This window comes from Leuresthes tenuis, unplaced genomic scaffold, assembly GCF_036924035.1.
Source record: "Leuresthes tenuis unplaced genomic scaffold, fLeuTen1.0.hap1 SCAF_2, whole genome shotgun sequence".
Lineage (NCBI taxonomy): Eukaryota > Metazoa > Chordata > Actinopteri > Atheriniformes > Atherinopsidae > Leuresthes > Leuresthes tenuis.
Window position 1 is genome coordinate 33041943 of NW_027325356.1, and position 16423 is coordinate 33058365.

Below are 16423 nucleotides of genomic sequence, written 5' to 3' on the forward strand. Positions count from 1 at the left end.
GTGAAACGCAGCCTTATTCCTCAATTATATTCATATTAATATAAACAGAACCAACATTGATCACAAAGCTGAACCTCAGTGAAACCCAGCCTCGTTTAACAATTATATACATATTAATATAAACAGAACAAGCATTGACCACAAAGCTGAACCTCAGAGAAACCCAGCCTCATTCATCAATTATATTCATATTAATATAAACAGAACAAACATTGATCACAAAGCTGAACCTCAGTGAAACCCAGCCTCATTCATCAATTATATTCATATTAATATAAACAGAACCAACAGTGATCAATGAGTTTAACCTCAGTGAAACCCAGCCTCATTCCTCAATTATATTCATATTCATATAAACAGAACCAACATTGATCAATGAGTTTAACCTCAGTGAAACGCAGCCTCATTCCTCAATTATATTCATAGTAATATAAACAGAACCAACATTGATCACAAAGCTGAACCTCAGTGAAACCCATTCTCATTCATCAGTTATATTGATATTAATATAAACAGAACCAACATTGATCAATGAGTTTAAGTTCTTTGAAACACAGCCTCATTCATTAATTATATTCATATAAATATATACAGAACCAACATTGATCAAAAAGCTGAACCTCAGTGAAACCCAGCCTCATTCATCAATTATATTCATATTATTATAAACAGAACCAACATTGATCAATGAGTTTAACCTCAGTGAAACCCAGCCTCATTCCTCAATTATATTCATATTATTATAAACAGAACCAACATTGATCAATGAGTTTAACCTCAGTGAAACGCAGCCTTATTCCTCAATTATATTCATATTAATATAAACAGAACCAACATTGATCACAAAGCTGAACCTCAGTGAAACCCAGCCTCATTCATCAATTATATTCATATTAATATAAACAGAACCAACATTGATCAATGAGTTTAACCTCAGTGAAACGCAGCCTCATTCCTCAATTATATTCATATTAATATAAACAGAACCAATATTGATCACAAAGCTGAACCTCAGTGAAACCCAGCCTCATTCATCAATTATATACATATTAATAGAAACAGAACAAGCATTGATCAAAAAGCTGAACCTCAGTGAAACCCAGCCTCATTCATCAATTATATTTATATTAATATAAACAGAACCGACATTGATCACAAAGCTGAACCTCAGTGAAACCCAGCCTCATTCATCAATTTTATTCATATTCATATAAACAGAACCAACATTGATCAATGAGTTTAACCTCAGTGAAACGCAGCCTCGTTCCTCAATTATATTCATATTAGTATAAACAGAACTACCATTGATCAATGAGTTTAGCCTCAGTGAAACGCAGCCTCATTCCTCAATTATATTCATATTAATATAAACAGAACCAACATTGATCAATGAGTTTAAGTTCTTTGAAACACAGCCTCATTCATTAATTATATTCATATAAATATATACAGAACAAACATTGATCACAAAGCTGAACCTCAGTGAAACCAAGCCTCAATCATCAATTATATTCATTTTAATATAGACAGAACCATCATTGATCAATGAGTTTAACCTCAGTGAAACGCAGCCTTATTCCTCAATTATATTCATATTAATATAAACAGAACCAACATTGATCACAAAGCTGAACCTCAGTGAAACCCAGCCTCGTTTATCAATTATATACATATTAATATATACAGAACCAACATTGATCACAAAGCTGAACCTCAGTGAAACCCAGCCTCATTCATCAATTATATTCATAGTAATATAAATAGAACAAACATTGATCAAAAAGCTGAACCTCAGTGAAACCCAGCCTCATTCATCAATTATATTCATAGTAATATAAATAGAACAAACATTGATCACAAAGCTGAACCTCAGTGAAACCCCTACTCATTCATCAATTATATTCATATTAATATAAACAGAACCAACATTGATCAATGAGTTTAAGTTCTTTGAAACACAGCCTCATTCATTAATTATATTCATATAAATATATACAGAACCAACATTGATCACAAAGCTGAACCTCAGTGAAACCAAGCCTCAATCATCAATTATATTCATTTTAATATAGACAGAACCATCATTGATCAATGATTTTAACCTCAGTGAAACGCAGCCTTATTCCTCAATTATATTCATATTAATATAAACAGAACCAACATTGATCACAAAGCTGAACCTCAGTGAAACCCAGCCTCGTTTAACAATTATATACATATTAATATAAACAGAACAAGCATTGACCACAAAGCTGAACCTCAGAGAAACCCAGCCTCATTCATCAATTATATTCATATTAATATAAACAGAACAAACATTGATCACAAAGCTGAACCTCAGTGAAACCCAGCCTCATTCATCAATTATATTCATATTAATATAAACAGAACCAACATTGATCAATGAGTTTAACCTCAGTGAAACCCAGCCTCATTCCTCAATTATATTCATATTCATATAAACAGAACCAACATTGATCAATGAGTTTAACCTCAGTGAAACGCAGCCTCATTCCTCAATTATATTCATAGTAATATAAACAGAACCAACATTGATCACAAAGCTGAACCTCAGTGAAACCCATTCTCATTCATCAGTTATATTGATATTAAAATAAACAGAACCAACATTGATCAATGAGTTTAAGTTCTTTGAAACACAGCCTCATTCATTAATTATATTCATATAAATATATACAGAACCAACATTGATCAAAAAGCTGAACCTCAGTGAAACCCAGCCTCATTCATCAATTATATTCATATTATTATAAACAGAACCAACATTGATCAATGAGTTTAACCTCAGTGAAACCCAGCCTCATTCCTCAATTATATTCATATTATTATAAACAGAACCAACATTGATCAATGAGTTTAACCTCAGTGAAACGCAGCCTTATTCCTCAATTATATTCATATTAATATAAACAGAACCAACATTGATCACAAAGCTGAACCTCAGTGAAACCCAGCCTCATTCATCAATTATATTCATATTAATATAAACAGAACCAACATTGATCAATGAGTTTAACCTCAGTGAAACGCAGCCTCATTCCTCAATTATATTCATATTAATATAAACAGAACCAATATTGATCACAAAGCTGAACCTCAGTGAAACCCAGCCTCATTCATCAATTATATACATATTAATAGAAACAGAACAAGCATTGATCAAAAAGCTGAACCTCAGTGAAACCCAGCCTCATTCATCAATTATATTTATATTAATATAAACAGAACCGACATTGATCACAAAGCTGAACCTCAGTGAAACCCAGCCTCATTCATCAATTATATTCATATTAATATAAAAAGAACCAACATTGATCAATGAGTTTAGCCTCAGTGAAACCCAGCCTCATTCATTAATTATATTCATATAAATATATACAGAACCAACATTGATCACAAAGCTGAACCTCAGTGAAACCCAGCCTCATTCATCAATTATATTCATAGTAATATAAATAGAACAAACATTGATCACAAAGCTGAACCTCAGTGAAACCCAGCCTCATTCATCAATTATATTCATAGTAATATAAATAGAACAAACATTGATCACAAAGCTGAACCTCAGTGAAACCCAGCCTCATTCATCAATTATATTCATATTAATATAAACAGAACCAACATTGGTCAATGAGTTTAACCTCAGTGAAACGCAGCCTTATTCCTCAATTATATTCATATTAATATAAACAGAACCAACATTGATCACAAAGCTGAACCTCAGTGAAACCCAGCCTCATTCATCAATTATATTTATATTAATATAAACAGAACCGACATTGATCACAAAGCTGAACCTCAGTGAAACCCAGCCTCATTCATCAATTATATTCATATTAATATAAAAAGAACCAACATTGATCAATGAGTTTAGCCTCAGTGAAACCCAGCCTCATTCATTAATTATATTCATATTAATATAAACAGAACCAACATTGATCACAAAGCTGAACCTCAGTGAAACCCAGCCTCATTCATCAATTATATTCATAGTAATATAAATAGAACAAACATTGATCACAAAGCTGAACCTCAGTGAAACCCAGCCTCATTCATCAATTATATTCATAGTAATATAAATAGAACAAACATTGATCACAAAGCTGAACCTCAGTGAAACCCAGCCTCATTCATCAATTATATTCATATTAATATAAACAGAACCAACATTGGTCAATGAGTTTAACCTCAGTGAAACGCAGCCTTATTCCTCAATTATATTCATATTAATATAAACAGAACCAACATTGATCACAAAGCTGAACCTCAGTGAAACCCAGCCTCATTCATCAATTATATTCATAGTAATATAAACAGAACCAACATTGAACACAAAGCTGAACCTCAGTGAAACCCAGCCTCATTCATCAATTATATTCATATTAATATAAACAGAACCAACATTGACCACAAAGCTGAATCTCAGTGAAAGCCAGCCTCATTCATCAATTATATTCATATTCATATAAACAGAACCAACATTGATCAATGAGTTTAACCTCAGTGAAACGCAGCCTCATTCCTCAATTATATTCATAGTAATATTAACAGAACAAACATTGATCACAAAGCTGAACCTCAGTGAAACCCAGCCTCATTCATTAATTATATTCATATTAATATAAACAGAACCAACATTGGTCAATGAGTTTAACCTCAGTGAAACGCAGCCTCATTCATCAATTATATTCATAGTAATATAAACAGAACCAACATTGAACACAAAGCTGAACCTCAGTGAAACCCAGCCTCATTCATCAATTATATTCATATTAATATAAACAGAACCAACATTGACCACAAAGCTGAATCTCAGTGAAAGCCATCCTCATTCATCAATTATATTCATATTCATATAAACAGAACCAACATTGATCAATGAGTTTAACCTCAGTGAAACGCAGCCTCATTCCTCAATTATATTCATTGTAATATTAACAGAACAAACATTGATCACAAAGCTGAACCTCAGTGAAACCCAGCCTCATTCATTAATTATATTCATATTAATATAAACAGAACCAACATTGGTCAATGAGTTTAACCTCAGTGAAACGCAGCCTCATTCCTCAATTATGTTCATATTAATATAAAGAGAACCAACATTGATCACAAAGCTGAACATCAGTGAAACCCAGCCTCATTCATCAATTTTATTCATATTAATATAAACAGAACCAACATTGATCAATGAGTTTAACCTCAGTGAAACCCAGCCTCATTCATCAATTTTATTCATATTAATATAAACAGAACCAACATTAATCAATGAGTTTAACCTCAGTGAAACGCAGCCTCGTTCCTCAATTATATTCATATTAGTATAAACAGAACCAACATTGATCAATGAGTTTAGCCTCAGTGAAACCCAGCCTCATTCCTCAATTATATTCATATTAATATAAACAGAACCAACATTGATCACAAAGCTGAACGTCAGTGAAACCCAGCCTCATTCATCAATTATATTCATATTAATATAAACAGAACCAACATTGATCACAAAGCTGAACCTCAGTGAAACCCAGCCTCATTCATCAATTATATTCATATTAATATAAACAGAACCAACATTGATCAATGAGTTTAACCTCAGTGAAACCAAGCCTCATTCATCAATTATATTCATATTATTATAAACAGAACCAACATTGATCAATGAGTTTAAGTTCTTTGAAACACAGCCTCATTCATTAATTATATTCATATAAATATATACAGAACCAACATTGATCAAAAAGCTGAACCTCAGTGAAACCCAGCCTCATTCATCAATTATATACATATTAATATAAACAAAACAAGCATTGACCACAAAGCTGAACCTCAGAGAAACCCAGCCTCATTCATCAATTATATTCATATTAATATAAACAGAACAAACATTGATCACAAAGCTGAACCTCAGTGAAACCCAGCCTTATTCCTCAATTATATACATATTAATATAAACAGAACAAGCATTGACCACAAAGCTGAACCTCAGAGAAACCCAGCCTCATTCATCAATTATATTCATATTAATATAAACAGAACAAACATTGATCACAAAGCTGAACCTCAGTGAAACACAGCCTCATTCATCAATTATATTCATATTAATATAAACAGAACCAACATTGATCAATGAGTTTAACCTCAGTGAAACCCAGCCTCATTCCTCAATTATATTCATATTCATATAAACAGAACCAACATTGATCAATGAGTTTAACCTCAGTGAAACGCAGCCTTATTCCTCAATTATATACATATTAATATAAACAGAACAAGCATTGACCACAAAGCTGAACCTCAGAGAAACCCAGCCTCATTCATCAATTATATTCATATTAATATAAACAGAACCAACATTGATCACAAAGCTGAACCTCAGTGAAACCCAGCCTCATTCATCAATTATATTCATATTAATATAAACAGAACCAACATTGATCAATGAGTTTAACCTCAGTGAAACCCAGCCTCATTCCTCAATTATATTCATATTCATATAAACAGAACCAACATTAATCAATGAGTTTAACCTCAGTGAAACGCAGCCTCATTCCTCAATTATATTCATAGTAATATAAACAGAACCAACATTGATCACAAAGCTGAACCTCAGTGAAACCCATTCTCATTCATCAGTTATATTGATATTAATATAAACAGAACCAACATTGATCACAAAGCTGAACCTCAGTGAAACCCAGCCTCATTCATCAATTATATTCATATTAATATAAACAGAACCAACATTGATCAATGAGTTTAGCCTCAGTGAAACCCAGCCTCATTCCTCAATTATATTCATATTAATATAAACAGAACCAACATTGATCACAAAGCTGAACCTCAGTGAAACCCAGCCTCATTCATCAGTTATATTGATATTAATATAAACAGAACCAACATTGATCAATGAGTTTAAGTTCTTTGAAACACAGCCTCATTCATTAATTATATTCATATAAATATATACAGAACCAACATTGATCAAAAAGCTGAACCTCAGTGAAACCCAGCCTCATTCATCAATTATATTCATATTAATATAAACAGAACCAACATTGATCACAAAGCTGAACCTCAGTGAAACCCAGCCTCATTCATCAATTATATACATATTAATAGAAACAGAACAAGCATTGATCAAAAAGCTGAACCTCAGTGAAACCCAGCCTCATTCATCAATTATATTCATATTAATATAAACAGAACCGACATTGATCACAAAGCTGAACCTCAGTGAAACCCAGCCTCATTCATCAATTATATTCATATTAATATAAAAAGAACCAACATTGATCAATGACTTTAACTTCTTTGAAACCCAGCCTCATTCATTAATTATATTCATATAAATATTTACAGAACCAACATTGATCACAAAGCTGAACCTCAGTGAAACCAAGCCTCAATCATCATTTATATTCATTTTAATATAAACAGAACCAACATTGAACACAAAGCTGAACCTCAGTGAAACCCAGCCTCATTCATCAATTATATTCATATTAATATAAACAGAACTAACATTGACCACAAAGCTGAATCTCAGTGAAAGCCAGCCTCATTCATCAATTATATTCATATTCATATAAACAGAACCAACATTGATCAATGAGTTTAACCTCAGTGAAACGCAGCCTCATTCCTCAATTATATTCATAGTAATATTAACAGAACAAACATTGATCACAAAGCTGAACCTCAGTGAAACCCAGCCTCATTCATTAATTATATTCATATTAATATAAACAGAACCAACATTGGTCAATGAGTTTAACCTCAGTGAAACACAGCCTCATTCCTCAATTATGTTCATATTAATATAAAGAGAACCAACATTGATCACAAAGCTGAACATCAGTGAAACCCAGCCTCATTCATCAATTTTATTCATATTAATATAAACAGAACCAACATTGATCACAAAGCTGAACCTCAGTGAAACCAAGCCTCAATCATCAATTATATTCATTTTAATATAGACAGAACCATCATTGATCAATGAGTTTAACCTCAGTGAAACGCAGCCTTATTCCTCAATTATATTCATATTAATATAAACAGAACCAACATTGATCACAAAGCTGAACATCAGTGAAACCCAGCCTCATTCATCAATTATATACATATTAATATAAACAGATCAAGCATTGACCACAAAGCTGAACCTCAGTGAAACCCAGCCTCATTCATCAATTATATTCATATTAATAGAAACAGAACAAACATTGATCACAAAGCTAAACCTCAGTGAAACCCCTACTCATTCATCAATTATATTCATATTAATATAAACAGAACCAACATTGATCAATGAGTTTAACCTCAGTAAAACCCAGCCTCATTCATCAATTATATTCATATTATTATAAACAGAACCAACATTGATCAATGAGTTTAAGTTCTTTGAAACACAGCCTCATTCATTAATTATATTCATATAAATATATACAGAACCAACATTGATCACAAAGCTGAACCTCAGTGAAACCAAGCCTCAATCATCAATTATATTAATTTTAATATAGACAGAACCATCATTGATCAATGAGTTTAACCTCAGTGAAACGCAGCCTTATTCCTCAATTATATTCATATTAATATAAACAGAACCAACATTGATCACAAAGCTGAACCTCAGTGAAACCCAGCCTCATTCATCAATTATATACATATTAATATAAACAAAACAAGCATTGACCACAAAGCTGAACCTCAGAGAAACCCAGCCTCATTCATCAATTATATTCATATTAATATAAACAGAACAAACATTGATCACAAAGCTGAACCTCAGTGAAACCCAGCCTTATTCCTCAATTATATACATATTAATATAAACAGAACAAGCATTGACCACAAAGCTGAACCTCAGAGAAACCCAGCCTCATTCATCAATTATATTCATATTAATATAAACAGAACAAACATTGATCACAAAGCTGAACCTCAGTGAAACCCAGCCTCATTCATCAATTATATTCATATTAATATAAACAGAACCAACATTGATCAATGAGTTTAACCTCAGTGAAACGCAGCCTCATTCCTCAATTATATTCATAGTAATATAAACAGAACCAACATTGATCACAAAGCTGAACCTCAGTGAAACCCATTCTCATTCATCAGTTATATTGATATTAATATAAACAGAACCAACATTGATCACAAAGCTGAACCTCAGTGAAACCCAGCCTCATTCATCAATTATATTCATATTAATATAAACAGAACCAACATTGATCAATGAGTTTAGCCTCAGTGAAACCCAGCCTCATTCCTCAATTATATTCATATTAATATAAACAGAACCAACATTGATCACAAAGCTGAACCTCAGTGAAACCCAGCCTCATTCATCAGTTATATTGATATTAATATAAACAGAACCAACATTGATCAATGAGTTTAAGTTCTTTGAAACACAGCCTCATTCATTAATTATATTCATATAAATATATACAGAACCAACATTGATCAAAAAGCTGAACCTCAGTGAAACCCAGCCTCATTCATCAATTATATTCATATTAATATAAACAGAACCAACATTGATCAATGAGTTTAACCTCAGTGAAACCCAGCCTCATTCATCAATTATATTCATATTATTATAAACAGAACCAACATTGATCAATGAGTTTAACCTCAGTGAAACGCAGCCTCATTCCTCAATTATATTCATATAAATATAAACAGAACCAACATTGATCACAAAGCTGAACCTCAGTGAAACCCAGCCTCATTCATCAATTATATACATATTAATAGAAACAGAACAAGCATTGATCAAAAAGCTGAACCTCAGTGAAACCCAGCCTCATTCATCAATTATATTCATATTAATATAAACAGAACCGACATTGATCACAAAGCTGAACCTCAGTGAAACCCAGCCTCATTCATCAATTATATTCATATTAATATAAAAAGAACCAACATTGATCAATGACTTTAACTTCTTTGAAACCCAGCCTCATTCATTAATTATATTCATATAAATATTTACAGAACCAACATTGATCACAAAGCTGAACCTCAGTGAAACCCAGCCTCATTCATCAATTTTATTCATATTAATATAAACAGAACCAACATTGATCAATGAGTTTAACCTCAGTGAAACCCAGCCTCATTCATCAATTTTTTTTCATATTAATATAAACAGAACCAACATTGATCAATGAGTTTAACCTCAGTGAAACGCAGCCTCGTTCCTCAATTATATTCATATTAGTATAAACAGAACCAACATTGATCAATGAGTTTAGCCTCAGTGAAACCCAGCCTCATTCCTCAATTATATTCATATTAATATAAACAGAACCATCATTGATCACAAAGCTGAACCTCAGTGAAACCCAGCCTCATTCATCAATTATATACATATTAATATAAACAGAACAAGCATTGATCACAAAGCTGAACCTCAGTGAAACCCAGCCTTATTCCTCAATTATATTCATATTAATCTAAACAGAACCAACATTGATCACAAAGCTGAACCTCAGTGAAACCCAGCGTCATTCATCAATTATATACATATTAATATAAACAGAACAAACATTGATCACAAAGCTGAACCTCAGTGAAACGCAGCCTTATTCCTCAATTATATTCATATTAGTATAAACAGAACCAACATTGATCAATGAGTTTAGCCTCAGTCAAACCCAGCCTCATTCCTCAATTATATTCATATTAATATAAACAGAACCAACATTGATCACAAAGCTGAACCTCAGTGAAACCCAGCCTCATTCATCAATTATATTCATATTAATATAAACAGAACCAACATTGATCACAAAGCTGAACCTCAGTGAAACGCAGCCTTATTCCTCAATTATATTCATATTAATATAAACAGAACCAACATTGATCACAAAGCTGAACCTCAGTGAAACCCAGCCTCATTCATCAATTATATACATATTAATATAAACAGAACAAGCATTGACCACAAAGCTGAACCTCAGTGAAACCCAGCCTCATTCATCAATTATATTCATATTAATATAAACAGAACAAACATTGATCACAAAGCTGAACCTCAGTGAAACCCAGCCTCATTCATCAATTATATTCATATTAATATAAACAGAACCAACATTGATCAATGAGTTTAACCTCAGTGAAACCCAGCCTCAATCCTCAATTATATTCATATTCATATAAACAGAACCAACATTGATCACAAAGCTGAACCTCAGTGAAACCCAGCCTCATTCATCAATTATATACATATTAATAGAAACCGAACAAGCATTGGTCAAAAAGCTGAACCTCAGTGAAACCCAGCCTCATTCATCAATTATATTCATATTAATATAAAAAGAACCAACATTGATCAATGAGTTTAACTTCTTTGAAACCCAGCCTCATTCATTAATTATATTCATATAAATATTTACAGAACCAACATTGATCACAAAGCTGAACCTCAGTGAAACCAAGCCTCAATCATCATTTATATTCATTTTAATATAAACAGAACCAACATTGATCAATGAGTTTAACCCCAGTGAAACGCAGCCTTATTCCTCAATTATATTCATATTAATATAAACAGAACCAACATTGATCACAAAGCTGAACCTCAGTGAAACCCAGCCTCATTCATCAATTTTATTCATATTAATATAAACAGAACCAACATTGATCAATGAGTTTAACCTCAGTGAAACCCAGCCTCATTCATCAATTTTATTCATATTAATATAAACAGAACCAACATTGATCAATGAGTTTAACCTCAGTGAAACGCAGCCTCGTTCCTCAATTATATTCATATTAGTATAAACAGAACCAACATTGATCAATGAGTTTAGCCTCAGTGAAACCCAGCCTCATTCCTCAATTATATTCATATTAGTATAAACAGAACCAACATTGATCAATGAGTTTAGCCTCAGTGAAACCCAGCCTCATTCCTCAATTATATTCATATTAATATAAACAGAACCATCATTGATCACAAAGCTGAACCTCAGTGAAACCCAGCCTCATTCATCAATTATATACATATTAATATAAACAGAACAAGCATTGATCACAAAGCTGAACCTCAGTGAAACCCAGCCTTATTCCTCAATTATATTCATATTAATATAAACAGAACCAACATTGATCACAAAGCTGAACCTCAGTGAAACCCAGCCTCATTCATCAATTATATACATATTAATATAAACAGAACAAGCATTGACCACAAAGCTGAACCTCAGTGAAACCCAGCCTCATTCATCAATTATATTCATATTAATATAAACAGAACAAACATTGATCACAAAGCTGAACCTCAGTGAAACCCAGCCTCATTCATCAATTATATTCATATTAATATAAACAGAACCAACATTGATCAATGAGTTTAACCTCAGTGAAACCCAGCCTAATTCATCAATTATATTCATATTATTATAAACAGAACCAACATTGATCAATGAGTTTAAGTTCTTTGAAACACAGCCTCATTCATTAATTATATTCATATAAATATATACAGAACCAACATTGATCACAAAGCTGAACCTCAGTGAAACCAAGCCTCAATCATCAATTATATACATATTAATATAAACAGAACAAGCATTGATCAAAAAGCTGAACCTCAGTGAAAGCCAGCCTCATTCATCAATTATATTCATATTAATATAAACAGAACCGACATTGATCACAAAGCTGAACCTCAGTGAAACCCAGCCTCATTCATCAATTATATTCATATTAATATAAACAGAACCAACATTGATCAATGAGTTTAACCTCAGTGAAACCCAGCCTCATTCATCAATTATATTCATATTAATATAAACAGAACCAACATTGATCAATGAGTTTAACCTCAGTGAAACCCAGCCTCATTCCTCAATTATATTCATATTCATATAAACAGAACCAACATTGATCACAAAGCTGAACCTCAGTGAAACCCAGCCTCATTCATCAATTATATACATATTAATAGAAACAGAACAAGCATTGGTCAAAAAGCTGAACCTCAGTGAAACCCAGCCTCATTCATCAATTATATTCATATTAATATAAACAGAACCGACATTGATCACAAAGCTGAACCTCAGTGAAACCCAGCCTCATTCATCAATTATATTCATATTAATATAAAAAGAACCAACATTGATCAATGAGTTTAACTTCTTTGAAACCCAGCCTCATTCATTAATTATATTCATATAAATATTTACAGAAACAACATTGATCACAAAGCTGAACCTCAGTGAAACCAAGCCTCAATCATCATTTATATTCATTTTAATATAAACAGAACCAACATTGATCAATGAGTTTAACCCCAGTGAAACGCAGCCTTATTCCTCAATTATATTCATATTAATATAAACAGAACCAACATTGATCACAAAGCTGAACCTCAGTGAAACCCAGCCTCATTCATCAATTTTATTCATATTAATATAAACAGAACCAACATTGATCAATGAGTTTAACCTCAGTGAAACCCAGCCTCATTCATCAATTTTATTCATATTAATATAAACAGAACCAACATTTATCAATGAGTTTAACCTCAGTGAAACGCAGCCTCGTTCCTCAATTATATTCATATTAGTATAAACAGAACCAACATTGATCAATGAGTTTAGCCTCAGTCAAACCCAGCCTCATTCCTCAATTATATTCATATTAATATAAACAGAACCAACATTGATCACAAAGCTGAACCTCAGTGAAACCCAGCCTCATTCATCAATTATATTCATATTAATATAAACAGAACCAACATTGATCACAAAGCTGAACCTCAGTGAAACGCAGCCTTATTCCTCAATTATATTCATATTAATATAAACAGAACCAACATTGATCACAAAGCTGAACCTCAGTGAAACCCAGCCTCATTCATCAATTATATACATATTAATATAAACAGAACAAGCATTGACCACAAAGCTGAACCTCAGTGAAACCCAGCCTCATTCATCAATTATATTAATATTAATATAAACAGAACAAACATTGATCACAAAGCTGAACCTCAGTGAAACCCAGCCTCATTCATCAATTATATTCATATTAATATAAACAGAACCAACATTGATCAATGAGTTTAACCTCAGTGAAACCCAGCCTCATTCCTCAATTATATTCATATTCATATAAACAGAACCAACATTGATCACAAAGCTGAACCTCAGTGAAACCCAGCCTCATTCATCAATTATATACATATTAATAGAAACCGAACAAGCATTGGTCAAAAAGCTGAACCTCAGTGAAACCCAGCCTCATTCATCAATTATATTCATATTAATATAAAAAGAACCAACATTGATCAATGAGTTTAACTTCTTTGAAACCCAGCCTCATTCATTAATTATATTCATATAAATATTTACAGAACCAACATTGATCACAAAGCTGAACCTCAGTGAAACCAAGCCTCAATCATCATTTATATTCATTTTAATATAAACAGAACCAACATTGATCAATGAGTTTAACCCCAGTGAAACGCAGCCTTATTCCTCAATTATATTCATATTAATATAAACAGAACCAACATTGATCACAAAGCTGAACCTCAGTGAAACCCAGCCTCATTCATCAATTTTATTCATATTAATATAAACAGAACCAACATTGATCAATGAGTTTAACCTCAGTGAAACCCAGCCTCATTCATCAATTTTATTCATATTAATATAAACAGAACCAACATTGATCAATGAGTTTAACCTCAGTGAAACGCAGCCTCGTTCCTCAATTATATTCATATTAGTATAAACAGAACCAACATTGATCAATGAGTTTAGCCTCAGTGAAACCCAGCCTCATTCCTCAATTATATTCATATTAATATAAACAGAACCATCATTGATCACAAAGCTGAACCTCAGTGAAACCCAGCCTCATTCATCAATTATATACATATTAATATAAACAGAACAAGCATTGATCACAAAGCTGAACCTCAGTGAAACCCAGCCTTATTCCTCAATTATATTCATATTAATATAAACAGAACCAACATTGATCACAAAGCTGAACCTCAGTGAAACCCAGCCTCATTCATCAATTATATACATATTAATATAAACAGAACAAGCATTGACCACAAAGCTGAACCTCAGTGAAACCCAGCCTCATTCATCAATTATATTCATATTAATATAAACAGAACAAACATTGATCACAAAGCTGAACCTCAGTGAAACCCAGCCTCATTCATCAATTATATTCATATTAATATAAACAGAACCAACATTGATCAATGAGTTTAACCTCAGTGAAACCCAGCCTAATTCCTCAATTATATTCATATTATTATAAACAGAACCAACATTGATCAATGAGTTTAAGTTCTTTGAAACACAGCCTCATTCATTAATTATATTCATATAAATATATACAGAACCAACATTGATCACAAAGCTGAACCTCAGTGAAACCAAGCCTCAATCATCAATTATATACATATTAATATAAACAGAACAAGCATTGATCAAAAAGCTGAACCTCAGTGAAACCCAGCCTCATTCATCAATTATATTCATATTAATATAAACAGAACCGACATTGATCACAAAGCTGAACCTCAGTGAAACCCAGCCTCATTCATCAATTATATTCATATTAATATAAAAAGAACCAACATTGATCAATGAGTTTAACCTCAGTGAAACCCAGCCTAATTCATCAATTATATTCATATTAATATAAACAGAACCAACATTGACCACAAAGCTGAATCTCAGTGAAACCCAGCCTCATTCATCAATTATATTCATATTAATATAAACAGAACCAACATTGATCACAAAGCTGAATCTCAGTGAAACCCAGCCTCATTCATCAATTATATTCATATTAATATAAACAGAACCAACATTGATCACAAAGCTGAACCTCAGTGAAACCCAGCCTCATTCATCAATTATATTCATATTAATATAAACAGAACCAACATTGATCACAAAGCTGAACCTCAGTGAAACCCAGCCTCATTCATCAATTATATTCATATTAATATAAACAGAACCAACATTGATCAATGAGTTTAACCTCAGTGAAACCCAGCCTAATTCATCAATTATATTCATATTATTATAAACAGAACCAACATTGATCAATGAGTTTAACCTCAGTGAAACGCAGGCTCGTTCCTCAATTATATTCATATTAGTATAAACAGAACCAACATTGATCAATGAGTTTAGCCTCAGTGAAACCCAGCCTCATTCCTCAATTATATTCATATTAATATAAACAGAACCATCATTGATCACAAAGCTGAACCTCAGTGAAACCCAGCCTCATTCATCAATTATATACATATTAATATAAACAGAACAAGCATTGATCACAAAGCTGAACCTCAGTGAAACCCAGCCTTATTCCTAAATTATATTCATATTAATAT